The sequence below is a fragment of the Orcinus orca genome, chromosome 14 (genome assembly GCF_937001465.1).
Source record: "Orcinus orca chromosome 14, mOrcOrc1.1, whole genome shotgun sequence".
In the NCBI taxonomy this organism is placed as follows: domain Eukaryota; kingdom Metazoa; phylum Chordata; class Mammalia; order Artiodactyla; family Delphinidae; genus Orcinus; species Orcinus orca.
This window is the reverse complement of record NC_064572.1, coordinates 85,477,045-85,491,887: the sequence shown is the minus strand read 5'-3', so window position 1 is coordinate 85,491,887 and position 14,843 is coordinate 85,477,045. Positions and strand designations below refer to the sequence as shown.

Here is a 14,843-nt window from a genome sequence, read left to right as displayed (position 1 = left end):
GTGAGGCAGGTGGCCAGAGAGGCAAAGGTAAGGCTCTTTTCTTTCAGACCAAACAATGTAGATGGGACAAAAAAATTAGGAAATCACCAGTTTCAGCTCCTAAAGCAATGGTTGATTCCAGCAAGGATCCTCAATGGGGGTTGAAACTATTAGGTCAAAGGTCCTTGGGGATGAAGATACTCAATCTGAAACTCACCCCCCCACACACTCTTCCTCATTACAGCTGTGCCCCCCGGTTCGATGGAATGTGAAGGACACATTATCGCTGAGGTAGTATTTTATGCCAAAAATGTTAAATCATGAGGAATAACTTTTTGAGGAAAACATCCTTACCCTAGCGTTTTTCAGGGGGTGTATAGAGGATATTAACTCCTTTTTACAGATAAGAGTATAGAGAGAGTTTAAGCCACCTGGCCAATACACAATTAGAAGATGAGAAGAGCAAGAAACAGCCCTCGGACCAAAGTTTAAAAAAAAAAAGGAAGACGGAGGAGGAGGGGGAAGAAAGGGAAGAAGGGGGAGGGGACGGGAGAGGGAGCAGCAGACAGCTCCAGATTATGGGACACTGGCCAAGCCCACTGGCCTGGGCCCAGTGTCTGGGTACATACGCAAATGATGGCTATAATGGTGCTGGTGGTGATGATGACAGATAAAACACACAAGAACACTTTACAAGTCACGAAATTTGTACGCTAAAGTCACAAAACGTTCAAAACAGAGTCAAAGAACACCTAAAAAAACTGGAGATGCATATTGTGTTCATGCTTTGGAAGAATCAATATAGTTAGGGTGCCAAGTGAGCTACAGTCAGCAGGAGGTTACTGTAGAAATTAACAATCTGATTCTACACTTTGAGTGGAAAAGCAGATAATGTGAGACAGCCAAAGGAATCTTGAAGAATGTAAAAGGACACACACACCTGCTTTACGACTGCCTATAAAGCGACAGAGATCAAGACTGTGCGGTACTGGTGAGAAAGGCCCATAGACGAAAAAACCCGACTGCACACATATGGTTAACAGATTTTCAACAAAGGTGTCAAGAAAATTCAATGAAAAAGTATAATCTTTTCAACAAGTGGTATTTTCAAATGGTACAACTAGACACATATGAAAAGTCCCAAACAAAAAGGCAGGGGGTGGGGAGAGAGAATTGATCCTCACCCTGCCTCATATACAAAAATCAACACAAAATGTAACATAGACATAAACGCAAAACCCCCAAAACAGCAGAACTTCTAGAAGAAAACACAAGGAAAACCCTTCTGACCTTGGATTTGGCATATACTTCCTGGGATACAAAAAGCAGGAAACATAAAAGAAAAAAATGACCAAAAGAACTTCTTCAAAATCAAAAACTTTGCTCTTTGAAAGACATTGAAAAGAAGGTGAAAAGGTAGACTGCAGAACTGGAGAAAATATTTGCAAAACACACCTTAGACAAAGGGCTTGTATCCAGAATATATAAAGAATTCTGAAAACTCAATTAACAACCAACCAAATCGAAAAACTGGCAAAAAAATTTAAAGAGACATTTCACTTAAAAGGAGGTACAAATGGCCGAGACAGACATGAAACCATGTTCAGTGTCACTAATAATTAGGAAAATGCAAATTAAAACCACAGTGAGATACCACTACACACCTATTAGAATGGCTAAAGTTTAAAAAAAAAAAAAAAAAAAAGCAGGAAGTTGCAGAACAGACATTCTCCTATGTTGCTGGTCTGAAGGCAAAAGGATACAGACATTTTGGAAAAGGTTTGGCAGGACCCAACCTTCCTGCTTCTAGGTATTTACCCAAGACAAATGAAAACATATATCCACACAAAGACCTCTATACAAATATTTATAGACAGTCTTAGTCTTAATTGCCAAACATGGAGACACCTTACATGTCTATTACCTAGTAAGTGGATCAACAGACCGTGGTAAATCCGTATGATGGAACAGTACTGCGCAATACAATGGACCTACTGCTGAATAAATAAATGTGCATCGTTGTCAAACACCAAGGGTTTCTTTTGTTTCAAAGAAAAAAAAACCTGTGCTAACTGAAAGACGTCAACACAAAAGGCGACACAGTGTATCAATTCATTTATGTGACATTCTAGAAACCCAAAACTACAGTGACAAAGGGGAGACAGTTGACTCCAGAGGGGAATGATGAGGGGGGACTTTTTTAGGCATATCACAATCCTCTAAATTTGTATTTGGTGGTGATTACACAACTGTATATATCCATCAAAATTCAGAACTAAAAAGGGTGAATTTTACTGTATGATCATAGATATATATATATGATCACACAGTAAAAAGAAGAAGAAATATATATATATAAAGAAGAAAATTTGAAAATCATAAAATCCCCATAAGATGATATGCAACTAATATTGATATTCTGGTGGATTCATTCTTGCTCTCACATATATAGAAAGAGACTACTTTTAATGAACATTGGATCATACCTCAGTTACTGTAGCTTTAGCTTTCAAATGGTTTGTTATCTGTAGTACAAGTCCTACATCACTACCCTTGGTTTTCACATTTCCCTGAGTGTCCATGCCAATCTATTCTTTCGCATGAACTTTAGAACCACATTACTGAGCGTGAAACAAGTCCCACTGGAATTGAAATTGAGGTGGCACTGAATTTTTAAATTCATTGAGAAGGCTTATGATAGCAGCCTTCTCAATTACACGCACCCAGTGTCTCTCCGTTTGTTCAAGTCTCTTTTGATGCCATTCAGGAATATTTTGTGATTTTCATCATATGGATCTTAAACGGCTCTTGTATTATTGTTCCTAGTGGGAGGAGAGCTTTTTCTCCAAAAAGCTTTAAATTTTTCTCTATATTTTTATTTGTATACTTGGGAAAACCATTGACTGTCAACTTGCAGAAATCTGTCATCACTCCCTGTAGTCTTTGTTACGAGGGGGGTGTGGAGGGGGGCCGGGGGAGAGATGTTAAAACAGACCAAGCCAACATCTGTCAACAATTTTGTGTTGTCCTTTCCAATCGCTATAAACTGTATTTCTGTTTCTGGACCTACTACACAGGTCCTCACCACCAAGATGATGGCAAGTTGTAATAAGAGCCAGCATCTTTGGGGTTGTTTTTAGAGATTTTAATGGGCATGCATGCCTTTAGGGTCTAATGTGTTATTTTTATTTTTTTAATTGAGATTTAATTGACATAGTTTAAGGCATACAATGTGTTGATTTCATACATTTATATATTGCAATACAATCACAACTTATGGTTAGCTAACACACCTATCATGTCCCATAATTGCCATTTTTATGGGTGGTGAGAATATTTAATATCTAGTCTCCTGGATATTGGCTTAAGATAGACCTTAAGATGTTAAGGAAAATTCCTAACCTAGAGATCATCTCTGACAAAATATGTGAAGCTAAACAAAAAGGATTATGGATATTACTAAAATATAAGAGTTTTATATTGAAGGGCAAAAAGATCCAGCAATAGAATTACGCATCAAAAGAGCACACAGGGGGCTTCCCTGGTGGCGCAGTGGTTGAGAGTCCGCCTGCCGATGCAGGGGACACGGGTTCATGCCCCAGTCCGGGAAGATCCCACATGCCGTGGAGCGGCTGGGCCCGTGAGCCATGGCCGCTGAGCCTGCGCGTCCGGAGCCTGTGCTCCGCAACGGAAGAGGCCACAACAGTGAGAGGCCTGCATACGGCAACAAGAAAAAAAAAAAAAAAAGAGCACATAGGGATGCTGTTAAATTTTACTAAGGGGGCAAGAAAGGTACCACCCCCCAAAATAAATATGTAAGGCCAAGCTATAATAAAACAAAACTTAGAAGAGGGACATTTCTTCATAAATCCCATTTCCTAGGAAGGGCATCGTCTAACATTTACAGAGGCACACTGTGTTAGGCACTATTCCAGAAGCCCTCATGAAACTCACATTCTATTGGCCAGAGTGTGTTGACAGGGAGCTTACTGTCAGCTAAACTTAAACAAGAGCTTCACTCAACCCTGACAAGTGAAGCTCTTGTTTAAAGCTCCTTAGTGTCTTAAGGAGACCCTCTGGTACTTGCTCTGAGGTATCATCATGCACCTGGCAAGTATACACTGTAGATACTGTCACATCACATTTTGCAAAAACAAGACAAAACCAAAACCCCTTCCAAGATGTTGAGAAAAATATTCAACGGGATATCAATCAAAATATACAGCGAGTACCCAGAGTTATGTACACATTATTCACATCTATCTATTCCTACACAGACTTAATGAAAATACTAGAAGAAGCCATTCCCCTACTCTTCTCAAAATTTAGAGCTGTGTCTTGTAATTACCAATCATAATGGTGACCACCACAGTTTTAATTAGGGAATATAAAACACTGTTTTCTTAAGATTAATCTCTTTAAACCAAATTCACATATTCTGAAGATTAATGTTTTAACATGACAATCACAGACATTTCAGGTACCTGACTCACGCATAAAAATAAAAAGGAGGCACCGGCTCCAGCTCCAGGGGCTCCGCTCGCCTGCCGGCACGCCGCACACCACCCACCGCCCGGGACCGCTCAGACCCCTTCCGACAGCCCTCTCTGCGCAGCCTAGGACGCCTCTCCCCCGTCCCCCGACCCCGCCGCGGAAAGTTATGTTTGAAGACCCGGGGTGGGGGGGTGGGAGAGAGAAACATGGACATGAAGAGGACGATCCACCTGGAGCTGAGGAGCTGCACCCCGGCAGCTGTTCAAGAACTTGTCCTGGACAACTGCACATCAAATGATGGGAAAATTGAGGGCTTAACGGCTGAATGTGTGAACTTAGAGTTCCTCAGTTTAATTAATGTAGGCTTGATTTCAGTTTCAAATCTCCTCAACTACCCAAATTGAAAAAGCTTGAGCTCAGTGACAATTGAATCTTGGGAGATCTGGATAGGTTAGCAGAAAAACTTCCAAATCTTATACATCTAAACTTAAGTGGAAATAAACTGAAAGATATCAGCACCCTGGAACCTTTGAAAAAGTTGGAATGTCTGAAGAGCCTGGATCTGTTTAACCGTGAGGTTACTAACCTGACTGACTTCGGAGAGAGTGTCTTCAAGTTCCCACCCCAGCTCACCTACCTGGTTGGCTATGACCGAGAAGACAGTGAAGCCCCTGACTCAGATGCCGAGGTGGATGGTGTGGGTGAAGAAGAGGATGAAGATGAAGACGAAGACGTAGAAGGGGAGGATGAAGACGAAGTCAGTGGGGAGGAAGAATTCGGATATGATGGAGAAGCTGATGAAGATGAAGACAGGGGCTTCCCTGGTGGCGCAGTGGTTGGGAGTCCGCCTGCCAATGCAGGGTACACGGGTTCGTGCTCCGTCCAGTCCGGGAGGATCCCACATGCCGGGGAGCGGCTGGGCGCGTGAGCCATGGCTGCTGACGCTGCGTGTCCGGAGCCTGTGCTCCACAACAAGAGAGGCCGAGACAGCGAGAGGCCCGTGCACCGCGATGAAGAGCGGCCCCCGCTCGCCACAACTAGAGAAAGTCCTTGCACAGAAACAAAGACCCAACACAGCCAAAAATAAATAAATAAATTTATTTTAAAAAGATGAAGATGAAGATGAGGAGAAAGAAATCGGGAAAGGTGAAAAGAGGAAGAGAGAAACACGATGAAGGCAAAGATGATTGAGACCCCAATAACCTGCAAAAAAGAACTGTTCAGTATTGGCTGGACTGCTCACAGGGATTTGGTAGCTGTTTAAGAAAAAAAAAAAAAAAAGGTAGCTGTGATCACAAACCCCAGGACACCAACCCACCCAAAGAGCCAAAGAACAGTTTCTGTGACGTTCCACCGTCCTCCATTTAGTCCCTCTTAGAAATCCACCACCAAGCTTGGGGACTTCACCTCAACAAAATTATAAGCGTTGTTAGGTTTTTGTGTAAGACTTGCTGTAGCGTGGACAGCTGTGATTTGTGAGTCGACCGTCCGTGGCTGCCAGTTACACTGAGATTGTAACAGCATTTTTACGTTCTGTACAACAAAGAAGCTTTGTAAATAAAATCTGAACATTTAAAAGAAAGAAAGAAAGGAAGCATCACAAATCACATTGGTTTCCCTTCACCTGAACCCAAACCTCTAGTCGCAAGTCACACTGAGACGATCTACATTGGGAGCCACTCTTCAACAGATGTTCAGCCAAGATTTTTTTTTTTTTTATTAATCTTGATTAGACAAGATCTTAACAGCATGTAGTGGAAGGTAAATCCACAGAGTCGTACTATAATGACGAATTTTAATTACTTTCCAGAATCACTCCTTGTTTGCAAAATTGAGTATGTTTTTCACAAGCTAATTCTCTGGCTACACAGTTAAAAGTGCAAAATGTAGTGATCCTAGCTCCTGTCTCAACAAGAAGTACACGGGATAATGAAGCCCACTAGTTTTGAATTTAAATCAGCTCTTTTGGTGTCATGAGGGGCAAAAAGCAGAATTCTAGACTGATCAGTTAAAGAGAAGCACGGTCAACAGGAGGTATTTGTTTGAAAGAATTGGAAACTTCACACAACTACATGGGAATTCTGGAAAGGAAAGCACCATTATTGGGGATAAAACCATTATCACAAATAATAATTTCTAATGTCGACCAATGAATGGGCCTACAAGGCCATCCATGAGCTGCCCCCCTCTCCACAAAATACCCCTGACTCCATCTCTGATATGAGCTGAACTTTGTCCCCCCTCCCCTGCAAATTCATATGTTGAAATCCTAACCCCCCAGAGCCTCAGAATGTAAATGTATTTGAAGATGGGGTCTTTAAAGAGACAAGGTAAAATAAGGTCATTAGGTGGCCCTCATTCAATATTACTGGTATTCCTTAACGAAGAGAAGATTAGGACACACACACACACAGAAGAAGGGCCATGTGAAGATGCAATAAGAAGACGGCCATCTACTAGCCAAGGAGAGAGACTTCAGAAGAAACCAACTCAGCAGGACACCTTGATAGTGGACTTCTGGCCTCTAGAATGATAAGGAATGAATTTTGGTTGTTTAAGCCACCCACTCTGTGGCTTTTGTTATGGCAGCCCTAGAACCTAATGTAACCTCATGGCTTCAGTCACAGTCTCCATGGGGTCTCAGAACTTGCCCAGCTTCTCCCCACAAGAGGCTGCCCTGCCTGTGTCCTCTGATGAAGGTTCCTCCCCAAGAAGACCACCTTACTCCCAGCCCCTTCTTCCAGCACGTGGCTCCAAGGCCTGCTTCCCCAGCGCTGCTGCTGCTGCACCCCATTTAAAGTGGGACCCCCGCTCAGGCCCCAGCACACCCCATCCTCTCACACCACCTTCTCCTGCAGGAGTTACCTTCACACACATTCACGTAATCTACCTACTTATTAGAATTGTTGTTGACCAACTCTCCCCACTGGAATATAGACTCCAAGAGGGCAGGGATCACCGTTTCACTCGCCAGCCAAGCTCTAATGCCAAGAAAAGAGCAATAAATCCTTTGACGAAGCAGACTGAATGCCCATGATGTTGTCATTAAAAAAAAAAAAAATTAAAGTGAAAAAAGGCCTAATATAAACAAATAAAAGGGAAATTATTCAGTCCAGCAAAGGCCATAATTGGAAATAAGGACAGATTGATAATATCAATTAAAAACAATGTACTTCTAATGAAGTTATCAATTTCTTTCTAGTCTTTTTAAAGATCCCTAAACCTACTGCTAAGTAACACTTTTCTAAAGAAATTCATGTACCGAAGTATTTTTTACAATCAACTTGAAATGTATGTTCTGAGACGCTGACAATACTACCAGAATTTTTTTGGTATCTAATAGTACTGAATTCACGTTAGTTAGCACAATGTCTGTGGTGGGGTTTGCTGTGAGCGCATCTGAATGTAAGAAACTACCTTGGGGATTCGCCATCTACCTTTTCTCTAAAGAGAGCTCTCTCTCTGGGTTATCATATTCAAAGCAAATTTAAACACTGTGTCCTGGAAAAAAAGAATTGCCAGGTGAGTCTTAAAGCAAAGCTGCCTGGTCATTTAACAGGCGTTGCATTGATAACGACAACCTGATATGCTAGAAAATTTGTGTACTTTTGTACATGGAGTAAAAGCCCAGGGCCCTGTTGTAAGACATGGTCTGGGAGTCTGTTTACTGGGCAGTAATAGGTGTGTACAGGTGCAGCCCGTGGCTTCCATCCCACGCAAAGCTTCACCTGAGTCACATCACGTCATTGTAAGCCTCCATCAAAACACAGGGCAAAGGCAAAAACCAAACAAGAGTGCGATGGTAGCCACCAAGCGATCACAATGCAGCCACGTAATCCAGCAATAATGAGGAAGCAGAAAACCTCATTTTGCTCACAGGCTTTGTATAGCGTTTGAGAGAACATTCCGCCAAGCGCACCGGGCTGCTCCCCGCCCCACAGATGAGAGAGAAAGAGTCTTCCAACCACCTGGGGACCCGGGCACATTCCCGAGACTCAGGCACACCTTTCTGGAGGGTCTCCTCATCTACACTCCATCAGGAAGGAGAGAAGCCCTGCAGCCAGATGATTCAACTCCCCTTCCCTCTACAACCTGTGAGCAAAATCCATTCGTACGAAAAACAGGCGAGGGCAAATGTGGCTCGTTTTGAAATATTAAAATTATCGTCATAGAACACAGAATGCAGAGAAGAGTGTGTTGAAGCCCAAAGGACATTAACCCAGCATGTGTGTATCACCATTTAAAAAAAAGTTTGCTTTGAAAGAACAGAGAAATTCAATAACATACAAAGAAATATGTATGATCAAGGAGATCGTTATAATCTGACAGAGAAAAGAACATATTTATTTACTATTTTGAGATGCTAATGGCTTCAATAAAATTCTGAGAAAATTTTGATATAATTAGAGTCTTGTTAGGATAATGAGGTATTTATATGGTTCACATTTCTTGTGTATTTGATAAGTCCTTACTTTGGCATAATTGCTATGAAATAAATTTCTATAAAGTCAATAAAATAAAAAGAATAAAATCACCTTCAAATTTCTAATACTTTCATGATTTTACCAGATGGAAAATCTACTCGGTTACTAACAAGTATCAGTTATAGGGTAGGCAGTAAAATTCAAGCTAAGGGTTATAAAGGTAATGGGGAAGAGACCAGTCAGAGCTCAGGAACATCCAATACAGCACGTTTATGCAAGGCTCAAAAAGTCCTACCTTGTCGCATGTAACTCGGAGGGAGCTGAGGGGGATTGCTAGGGACCCATGCTCAGCCCAGCCTGAAAGTCACCCCAAGATTTGGCTTCCAGATCTGACTGTGTCTGAGCCGCAATGAAACCTCACCATCAGCGCCCCAATGGGAGAGTCACAAATCAAAGGAGGCTCATCCTGATTCTGCCAGCATGGAAGGAAGTGTGAGATTCTCACTGCCTGGGACCCTGAGACCAGGAGGAAGGCTTGGGCATCACTACGGCCCCGCCCCTTTCTACACACGACCTGCCCTTTATAACTGGCCATGAAGTAAGCCTTTTCCAACCAGAGGGCAGCATTTCCAGCCCAGGAAGAGCAGGGTAATTTCCAGGGGGAACCAGGATCGGGGGAAAATGTCCAGAGCGTCCGCTGCAGCCAGGCATTTCAGATAAAGGGCTGCTGGCGGACGGCTCAGGATGAAGCCGGTAGAGGACGAGAGAGCCCACCTCACATCCATTTCTCGTCTGCTTTCTGCCCATCGGGTGGGTGCTCAGGGCATGTCTGAGGATACAGAACGGAGGCCTTAGGAACACCGCTTGTAAAATGCGTTGGTTACAAACGGTCGCCAACCGTGCTGCAGCTGAGGGAGGCCCACACTGGCAGAGAGTTACAAGTCTCAATCACCTTCCCCCTGCCCTGGGAAGCTCTTATGATGGCCAGGTGTCTTCACCTAGCAAGTATATTCGTGCTGCCCTGACCCCGAAGAGAGGGTGTCCAGGACAGCAGCTCTGGAGCAACAAGGACAGACTGAGCCAATTGCAGCAGATAAAGGAGAGGACAGGCAGGGCAACTGATTACAGGTGTGTTCTTCAGAGAGCAATCGAGAGCTACCTGGTGAGTGGGAGGGGTCAAGAATGGCCACATGGGGGAGCTGACTGTACACTAGGACCTCGGAATCATCCACTCACTCATCAACACACACATGCATCACTACTTGCTACAGGTCAGGTCCTGTGCTGGGGCTTGGAATATGAATGGAGATAAGCCACAGGTGCCTGCCCCGGTGTCTGGTAAGAAAAGACCCATTAAAGAAGAGTTGTATTAGCGTGGCAGGGTCAAGATGGGGTAACACGGGTGCTGGGGGGGGGGAATGGAACAGGGGCACCCAGCCCGGTGGAAATGGGGAGAGAAGTGGGAGAAATTCAGTCCAGGCAGAGATGCTCCCTAATCACAATGGTGAAGGTCCCAGGAGCCTGGGAGCTGGGAGCCCAACAGGCCCCTTTATGGGAACTGGTCAGAGAGGCAGAAAGTAAGATAGAAGCAAAGACAGGGCAGGGACCTCAATGCTCAACTTTATTTGCCTGCAAGTTTCCTGTGTCTTATACATAGTTATTCTCTTTGCCAATTAGATCCTACTCCAGTCCACAAGTACGATCAATATGATGGGGATAGAAAGTTGCCTATTAGGAAAATTTCAAAACATCAACAACTTTGGTGCTCACTTAGAAAGGAGCATTTTGTATTAACTACTTCTTACGTTTGACAGGTTTTATCTGGCTTTCTCTTTGCATACTCTTGTACAGAAATGCAAATCCTTCCCTGGCAACTACAGAGTGAAATAGTGGAAAAGATACTTTTGTAACAACTTGTAATTTTCTAAGCTATGTATCCAACAGCTAGCTAACTTCTCTGCATTCTTCCAAAGCAACCCTCACTCCTTGGAGAGAAATCCTTCAATCTAATTGTAGTTAATTAGACAAAACTGATTAAGCCCTGCATTTGGTTGCCGGCAGTCTGGATCAACATGAGATGGTGAACAGAATAAACAAGGAGAAGGACGGGCTTGGCTGCATCCTATGTTGTGCCCTTTCTCTGGGATCTAAAAGGAAAGAATGGTGATCGGAGAAAATGTCAAGATTCACGTAGCGGAGGGCGCACCATGGCTCACCTGTCCTCTTCAGGGAGGTCTCTGACACACCCCTCTCTTGCCTGTAGCATTGATGCAGCAAGTGGGGCAACTGCTGTGCTTGACTAAAACTCGTTCCGTTCCAATAAAACACTCAATTATAAAAATTTTTTAAAGTCCGTTCAGTACTTAGAAAATTCAGTTACAAGGGGCCTGGAAACAAATTACAATTCTTGTTCCCATCTATTACTTTGTGTACTTCTGACACATAACAACATATGAATTCCAAACCTCTCTAATTCAGATTTACTGGCAGAGAGAGAATAGAGTTAATCGGTGGAAAATGTGAACTTCAGGATACAGTTTGTAAACACTGATTTTATGTACATAAAGGAACTTACTCAAAAATAGATTACAAAAGTATATATAGTAATTTTTCTGATACTTCTAATTTAACGGTTACATATAACTTTTTCTTATTCCAACAGCACAGTTAACGTATCCAAGTTCATTAAAATGTATTTTAACTTTCTACTAGTTCGAGTTTAAGCAAATTTTTTATCATATACACTCCTTTTTGCCCTTCCACAAAACTCCTGCTTTAAATTCTCGCTTATTATTATTTGAAATTCTTTATTACAAATAACTTAAGCCACGGTAAAAGAAAAATGTAAACACATTTTAAAAGTGTTTCTTAATAGTCCTTCTCCAGCCTAAAAAAAATAGTCCAAAGTTATCTTTGGATATAATTAAAACAGGATATTTTTTCTTATTAAATAGTTAATGGGACTTCCCTGGTGGCACAGTGGTTAAGAATCCACCTGCCAATGCAGGGGACACGGGTTTCAGCCCTGGTCCGGGAAGATCCCACATGCCGCGGAGCAACTAGAGCACATGAGCCTGCGCTGTAGAGCCTGAGAGCCACAACTACTGAAGACCGCGTGCCACAACTACTGAAGCCCACGTGCCTAGAGCCTGTGCTCCGCAACAAAAGAAGCCACCACAATGGGAAGCCCGTGCACCGCAACAAAGAGTAGCCCCCTTTCACTGCAACTAGAGAAAGCCCGTGCACAGCAACAAAGACCCAACACAGCCAAAAATAAATAAATAAATTGGAAATAATTTTTTTAAAAAAGATTGCTTTGAAAAACTAGTTAATGGGTTATCAAGAAAACCTGGTTTTCCAGGGACAGAAAGTAAACACATAAATTTTTAAAAAGGCGCATGTGCGCCCAAAGCATAGCTATAAACATATACCAAGAAAACATCAGTATCTTATTTTTCTTGCGAGTCTCCAAGTCATTTTGATAAGCTAAGGAGCAGAAAGCAAACCTCAGCTGGTCTGTAGTCCCTACTGATAAAAGCTTATGGTGAAAAAAGGCAAACTGCTGATCCGGGAGTGTGTGTACGGAGATATGGAGAGACCAATGACAGAAAGGTGATTTATTAAGCTAATTACACAATTACTTTCAACAAGCCATTTGTAAGCACAAATCTTGATAAAAAATAAATGCTGGAGGGCTTCCCTGGTGGCGCAGTGTTTGGGAGTCCGCCTGCCGATGCAGGGGACGCGGGTTCGTGCCCCGGTCCGGGAGGATCCCACATGCTGTGGAGCGGCTGGGCCCGTGAGCCATGGCCGCTGAGCCTGCGCGTCCGGAGCCTGCGCTCTGCAACGGGAGAGGCCACGACAGTGAGAGGCCCGCATACCACACAAAAAATAAATAAATAAATTTAAAAAATAAAAAAAATAAAAAAATAAATGCTAGAAACATCAGCGTGTATGAAGTGCGACATCTGTACCCCTCTGTGCTGCTCCTGGAAGCTCAGATACAGCGACTTCCCTCCCTACACCCATGGGTAAAGACGACAAAGACAAAAATACTGACTGATGCTATTAGAACAGCATCTCCCTGATCCAAAGTCATTGAATTAAAGAGTGTCTGTCAAACACTCTCACCATAACAGTACTTCGTTGTCCAGCAGGCCGGGCTACACGTGGCTCAGCTTTCCACTCTCCTCCGAATGAGGCCTCGAAACAGAAAAGCTGGGCTTCCCTGGTGGCGCAGTGGTTGAGAATTTGCCTGCTAATGCAGGGGACACGGGTTCGAGCCCTGGTCTGGGAAGGTCCCACATGCTGCGGAGCAACTGGGTCTGTGAGCCACAATTACTGAGCCTGCGCGTCTGGAGCCTGTGCTCCGCAACAAGAGGCCACCATAGTGAGAGGCCCGCGCACCGCGATTTAGAGTGGCCCCCACTTGCCACAACTAGAGAAAGCCCTCGCACAGAAATGAAGACCCAACACAGCAAAAATAAATAATAAATTAATTAATAAACTCCTACCCCCAACATCTAAAAAGGAAAAAAAAAAAAACAGAAAAGCTGAGCTTCATAAGATGTAGACCGTCCTCCCAAAGGTTTAGTTCAAGAGTCTTTAATTGAAAAAGCACTGAGCCCTACATCAAATTAAGGAAATAACTGAAGGAAACTCAGTAAAGTAAAGATAAGCCATAAGGTGCAAGTTCCACACAAGAGACCATCTTTCTAAGACATTGTGACTCCAAGAGCTGCACATTAAACCACTTGCTGGGTATAGCTTCTCATCACTCCCTCTGGACGAACCTTAAACTACTGTACCTTTAAATCAACTGAGAAAGGCAGCTGCTCGTTCACCCAGGAAGATACAATGAAGATCAATCCAGGACACAGGAGTGGAAGGAACTTTAACCAGATGACATCTTTGAACATTTTTGGTTCTGTAACTTATCCCTAATGCTCCTAGCATTCATTCTGAAACCCATACCCTGGGCCGGAGACTGTGGGAGAGGCTGATACAGAAATATGAAGACACAGTCTCAAGGCTTGAGAAGCTCCAACAGTAAAGGAGGGGACAGTGTGAACAATGAACGGGGCTGCATCAGTGACAGTCAAAATGGTAAGAGTAGGTCTACACCTGCCACTGGTGTAGGCTGGGGACATGGTCAGTATCACAGAGCAGGTTGGGCTGAGACAGAGATGGGACAGAAGGTAAGGAAGACAGGGTCTCACTCAGCACTGGAATCAAGTGGGCTGAGAAGATGACCAGGGGATTCCACACCAAGGAACGCTTTCAAAGCCAGCCCTGATTGTCTAGAGCAGTAAAATCCACAGAGACAGAAAGTAGAAGGGTGCTAGGGTACCAGGGGCTGGAGGACAGGAGAAGGGAGAGTTAGTGATTAATGGGTATAAGAGTTTCAGTTTGCAAGGATGAAAAGAGTTCTTCAGATGCATGGTGATGATGGTTGCATAACAGTGTGAATGTACTTAATGCCATTGAACTGTACACTTAGAAAGGTTAGGTGGTACATTCTGAGTTATGTATATTTCATCACAATTAAATTAAAAAAAATTAATTAGCTCCAACAAGACCTAGTACTCCCTCCCCTTTATAGACAAAATGGCCAAGATGTGAGTGAGTAGAATGATGGGAGATAAGGAAGTTAGCCAAAAGCTAAGTCCATAACCCCCAAATAGCTTAAGCAAAACCTTTACTTCTTTAGGGCTGCTTCGAACAGATCATGAATCCACATGTTCACACTTGTTAGGACTTGCAGAGTATGTTTCAGCAAGTCCAGTCCAACCACAGTGCACTGACAGTTCCTTCTTTACCCCCAATCTTCTTGAATCTAAAAGGAAAACCTTAGGGCAAATCCACAGACCCAACTCTGAATCTGGAGAATTAAATAAACAATATCTAGAAGTTTGAGCTTAATAACTGATTATCCTTTGATTGGGA

General features: G+C 43.2%; 1 protein-coding gene and 1 pseudogene across 4 annotated transcripts in view; one reads left to right on the top strand and one right to left on the bottom strand.

Moving 5' to 3' along the window:
* Positions 1–14,843, bottom strand: part of DOCK1 (dedicator of cytokinesis 1) — a 522,558-nt gene that overhangs the window by 215,156 nt on the left and 292,559 nt on the right. The window lies entirely within an intron of this gene.
* On the top strand, positions 4,663–6,063 carry LOC101282793 (acidic leucine-rich nuclear phosphoprotein 32 family member B-like; annotated as a pseudogene).